The sequence below is a fragment of the Sinocyclocheilus rhinocerous genome, unplaced genomic scaffold (genome assembly GCF_001515625.1).
Source record: "Sinocyclocheilus rhinocerous isolate Xijiao unplaced genomic scaffold, SAMN03320098_v1.1 scaffold478, whole genome shotgun sequence".
NCBI classification, from domain to species: domain Eukaryota; kingdom Metazoa; phylum Chordata; class Actinopteri; order Cypriniformes; family Cyprinidae; genus Sinocyclocheilus; species Sinocyclocheilus rhinocerous.
The window spans coordinates 2190562-2196514 of NW_015651483.1; the positions used below are offsets into that span (position 1 = coordinate 2190562).

Sequence of the window (5953 nt, forward strand, 5' to 3'; positions counted from 1 at the left end):
ATTTTTGTTTTCTTTGCGCACAAAAAGTATTCTCGCAGCTTCGCAAAATTTAAGTTAAGCCACTAATGTCACATGGACTGCTTTAACGATGTCCTTGCTACGTTTCTGTCTGGGAATATTTCAGTTGCGTTGCTGTCTATGGAGGGTCAGAGGGCTCTCAGATTCCATCAAAAAAATATCTTAATTTGTGTTCCGAAGATGAACGGAGGTCTTACGGGTTTGGAACGACATGAGGGTGAGTAGAAAGGAAGTGAGGCGACGAGCATTTAGAACATTTCAGGAATCTAAATACTGTGCCAGTTATACACACACACACACACACACAGCTTTAGAGGCAGGGGTTCTGAGAAATGTTGCTTCAGGGCCTGCTTCCCTCATAAACACAATGAATTCTGGGAAACTGTGACACCCAGAGCAGAACAGAGAGTTTGTGTTAGTGTGTTAGGGATTTGCTCAGATACATGTTGCTCTATTTCGCACCTTATTTTCCTTTGTAAAAAAGGAGTATGATTAACTGTATTGAATATGTACTTGTAGTGTACTTCAAATCTTATAAATATATTTAAAAGTACTTGCAGATAATTTAATAAACGAAAAAAGGCCACTTAAGTGAACTTTGTAATAACGACACATTAAAAGTTTTATTTTAAAAAGTGTATTTTTAATAATTATGTTTTAATATCTTGTGCATTGAAGAAATACACTTAATTTGATGTGTTGATTAACATACTAAAGCACATGTAAGTACTGTGAGTATTATTTTAGCCATAGTTTTTATATTATATTTAAAGTATATTACTAAATTGCAACTTTGTCATTACAAATGTGTAATTACAAATACATTTAAAAACAATGACATACAAGTTTCAATGAAATCCAAAATCCATTAAAGACAACGTAATTATGAAATTACATATAAAGATGTACTTAAGTCCTACTTCGGTGGGTCAGAAAAGTAAAATAAAGTAACAGCAGTGTAAATAGCAATATAAAAAAATATAAAAAATTGTATTAACAAATTTAACAAAAGGGAGTCAATTAAAAAAGTAATTTAAAGATAAAAAAATTAAGACTTAATGTTTCAATAAAATAAAAACCATAAATATAGCTGATCACTCTCTTTCTCTTGCATGGTTAATGTGTGAAGATTCTGATCTGTCATTGATGCTCATCTTTGGCCTCCACCCCTGTCCCTCATGCCCACTTATGTCTTTTCCTCACCCCCTTGGCAACTAATGAGGCATCAGCTGATTTGGTGGAAAGGATTTGATGTTCCATGAAGTCTATTTAAAAGTGCCAATGCATTGCTTTCTCTCTTTCTCCCCCTACTCTCTGTCTTTGGCTTTTTAACTTCTACTATCTCTCTCTTTCTCAGCTATATTTATAATAGACAGTTTTAGTTGTTGTTGTTGACTTGCAAAACTAAGACCCGTGTTTTTATGTCTCGTTTTTATCAGTCTTCATCTCTCCGCCCTGCTGCATATGGAAAAACCTCACACAGTCCAACTCACCAGCTATTTAAGTCTCAATCTGAGCTATAAAAAGCCAGAAAAAGTAAGTACCCTGGAGTGTATTCATAGACCAAATCTCCGTTTAGCTGATTTTAGCCCCCGCTCATGCTCTAAACATACTCAAATTCATGCACAAACCATACAGACCATATCATGTTTTCTATATTATTCTCCACTAGATGCCTTTCCTTACCATGTATCCCAGCAATGCCAAACTCAGTAATTATGATCTGGTAGAACTGCAACCCATACATACCAGCCGTGACTGTGGATGTTGTACAACTTTGCAAACACTGATGCATTAAGCAAGACTGATTATCTGTGAAGTAATGCCTTAAATGCAAACTTCAAATTTGATATAGCTTTTTTGACATCCTTTTAAAATTTTTCTGGGTATCTTTGAATGTCTATCTGGGTTTCTAAACATTAGAAAGCATAGTTTTACACTGCGGTTCAGTATGGCTTTTATTTTGACAAACCATGTGTGACTGATGATTACAAAACAGTCCAAATACCAGACAGCCTTCCCTCTCCTCATTCCTGTAGCTTCAGATGCTAAAAGGGAAGTGTGTGTGTGTGTGCGCGTCTGATCGCTGTTAAGTAGACGCTTTGTACAGATCTGAAAACCATTGATGCCACCAGCACAATTCCTCACATTTTCTTGTTCATAAAAGCCCCTCTGGAGATTTAGATCACTTGTTGGTCTGGAACTATTTCCTCTTTCAGCACCAACTCCATCCATAGGAGAGCTCCTTGCCGTGAGATAGAAAAGTAGGCCAGTGTAAAAGAGGATATCTGGCATGGCCATAAAAAGATGGACAGGAAGAGAGAGAGCGAGAGCGTGCCAGGAACATCTAATTAGAGGAAGACATAGAAAAAGCCAGAAGAAGAGACGGAGTAAATCATGTAAGGCGTAACGTTGCAGCTATTTAAGTTTAAATGTATTTTTTAGTTAAGCATATTTAATTAATTATTGGTTTATAAATTGTGAAACATACTGTTTTGATTTATTGTGGTTTTGATTATGAATTTAGGAAAATATGTATGACTTTTATTTTGAAATCATGTGGACGTATAATGGACGTATATAAGAACAATATGAGGAAGGTAAGTCCGGGTGTGGCTATATAGCTTTTTAACACCTTTGCTTTCGGAGTTCTTTGGGAAATGAATAATTTTATTATCAGCTGATTTTTGTGGCTCATTATTATTTGCAAAATGTTTCACAGTTCCAAATGTGCGTGTGTGCGCGTGTGTGTATATACACACTACTGTTAATTTTTTTCAATTTTATTCAGCAAGGATGCATTAAATTGACAGTAAACACTTTTACATTTTATAAGATTTCAAGTAAACAACTTTCTATTCATCAAAGAACGTAAAAATTTATCAATGTTTCCACAAAAATATTAATTAACATTGATAAGTATATATTATATATAACATTGATAATAATATCACCAAATCAGCATATTAGAATGATTTCTGAAGGATCACTTGACACTTAAGACTGAAGTAATGATGCTTAAAATTCAGCGTTGACACAACAGGAATGAATTACATCTTAAAATATATTTAAAAAGAAAACAGTAATTTTAAATTGTAATAATATTTTAAAATATATATGTTTTTACTGAATTTTGGGTTAAAAATGCAGCCATTGTAAGTATACTAAAAACAAAACAAAAAAAAACAAAAAAAACAGACCACATTCCTTTGAGTGGCAGTGAAAGAAAGCTCACTAGATGGGAACCAGGGGCTATAAACCTCTAAAAAAGACACACAAAAAAAACAGAGGCTTTTTTAGTTTCTCTAAAAATTCAGTTTGACAGCCCTCATCATCATTAACTTTCATTTAATGGAAAGTAGAAGTTTGTACATTCTTCTAAACTTCTCCTTTTGTGCTCTCAAAAAAAAAGAGTAAATGATAATCACATTTTCATTTGCTTGATTGAACATGAATATTTAATATGAAATATTGTCTACTTTTTTTCTGAATGCATAAATAGGTCTTAATTTTAACCTGTAAAACACATTTGAACACACACTTCCAAAGTTCAATTTATTTTACATACATGCAAAAATTAGCTTTAGTGCATGTCAATCTTGTCTACATGAGTGCTGCTACCTGTGCGTGTGTGTGTGTGTGTGTGTGTGTGTGTGTGTGTGTGATGAGGTAATGGCTAGTGAGAGCTCTTATCAGCTGGAGAGGGGGACCAGGTGCATTTCCTGAACTCTGGGCTCTGGTGCCACAAAAGATCCTTTGTCCAAGCTTGTTCCCTGACGCTGCACTAAAGCGGTGGTTCAGCCCGACTCCTTCCCCTCTCCAACCTGGTCCTTCTCTTTCTCTCTTCCTGCTCCAGAGAGACCAATTAGAGACAATGCAAGTAGGTTAGACTGCCCATTAACTGAGGGCATTGTTAAGCACAATGCCAAGAGGATTGTATACTAACAATAAAACCCATAAGCCGGTACTAGAGTGTCACTGACATTGTTGGTCTAAACCAAGAGTGCCATTTTGTTCCTATGGAGCGTGTGAGTGTGTGTGTGTATTGGAGAGAGACTTGCGCTGGGTCACAGACTGCACAGACGAGTTTCTCATCACTTAAATAGAATCTCTGTGTTCCACTTTTCTATCCTATCTCTTTATCCCCTTTCTGTTCCTGAACATCTCCATCTCTCACCCACTGACCCCCGCGCACACAAAGACAGAGTCAGTCTCTCTGCACCCCTGATAATGATGGGAAAAGGGTGATGTAATGCCCCCAGCTGAGGGGTTTCGAGTGAGATTAGGTCGCTTTTAAAAGGCAAACTCTCGTGGGCCTGTCTGGGGGTCTTGACCTCTGACCTCGGGGGTCACGGGTTCACCCACTATTGAGGGAAATCGGTTTATGATAACCACTTGCTTGGACATTTACAGCACAAATACATAAACATACTGCCCTCCTCCAATCATCTGAGAATAATGTATGCAGTGTCTTGCTAATTTTTAAAGGTCTTAATGGTTTTGCCCCTACATACCTCAGAAATATTGACTCTACTCCAGCTAGATCACTTATATCATACAACAGCAGAAAACTATGGGTTGCACCAAAACACTTATTCTGTGAGATAACAAGCAGCACTTTTTTGTATATAAAAGTAATCTTGTTTACTAAAGGTTTTTCTTACATTTTCTTAGAATTATTTATATTCTTATCACATTTATTATTTTACTTCTACTATTTTGTACCTGTAATGTCCTTTGTATTGTGTTGACTTAAAGTCGCCATATGTATCTAATTTTAAATTTATTTAATTGATCATTTTTTAAAAGAAATTAGGAAAATTAAAGTAGAATTTCAGTTTCAGAAAGTAAAATCTAGAAACATTAATGGTTTTGAAAGAAACCTCTTATGCTCATCATAGCTGCAGTTATTTGTTAAAAAATGCAGTAAAAAAGAGCAATATTGTGAAATATTATTGCAGTTTAAAATAACTGTTTTCTATTTAAATATATGTTATAATGTAATTTATTCCAGTGATAGCAAAGCTAAATTTTCAACATGCATTACTGCAGTCTACAGTGTCACATGATCCTTCAGACACCATTCTAATATGCAGATTTTTTATTATTATCAATGTGGAAAAAAGTTGTGCTGCTTAATGTTTTGTGAAAACCATGATACTTTGATGAATAGAAGGTTTACAATTAAAACAGCATTTATTTATAATAGATTTTTTTGTAACTTTTAAAATAAAAATCATTTTGAACTATTTAATGCGTCCTTGATAAATAAAAGCATTAATTTCTTAACAAATAAATAAAATAAAATACTGACCCTGAACTTTTAAACAGTGTATCAATAAAATTAGTGCATTCATAAAATTAGCCTAATAAAAACACAGAAGAAATGAATCATGGCTGACTGCATATACAGCATCTTCACAATGTCACTGATAACTGAGAATCTTTGCATGATGCTAAAATCACACCACTAGGTGTCAGTAATTAAAATATGACTGCCATAACTAGTGCAACATAAACTAAAATCACCAAGTGCACTTTTAATCTAAAGATATGGTTTTCTCTGCTCTCCAGTGCTGGATTTCCCAGAGGACAGTTTTGACCCCACTTAAGTTTGTGGGAATGAGTGGTTACCCTTGGCAACAGTCCTTTTCGGCCTGTGACAATGCTGTCATCCCAAACGACCTTAAGGATATTTATAAATGCACCTCATCTGTCTCTCATACACCTCTCCTCTCTCTCGCTCTTGTATCTTTCTTCCTGATCTCTTCATTTCTCTCTCTCTCTCTCTCTTTCCCTCAGTCTCTCTCTATCCCACACACACACACACACACACACTTAACCAAAATAATAAAAAAATAAAATAAACAAGTTATTAAAAATACATAAATAAATAAATAAATGAACAAATAAATGCCCCTTCGTGACTAAATAA

At 34.9% G+C, this 5953-nt stretch overlaps 1 long non-coding RNA gene across 1 annotated transcript in view; it reads left to right on the forward strand.

Moving 5' to 3' along the window:
• The window catches only part of LOC107712848 (uncharacterized), a 3619-nt gene extending 1848 nt beyond the window's left edge, over positions 1 to 1771 (forward strand). The window contains exons 2-3 of the long non-coding RNA XR_001636835.1: positions 1458 to 1554; positions 1691 to 1771. This is a non-coding gene — a long non-coding RNA (uncharacterized LOC107712848). The remainder of the gene's footprint in view (positions 1 to 1457; positions 1555 to 1690) is intronic.
• Positions 1772 to 5953: the final 4182 nt, after the last annotated feature.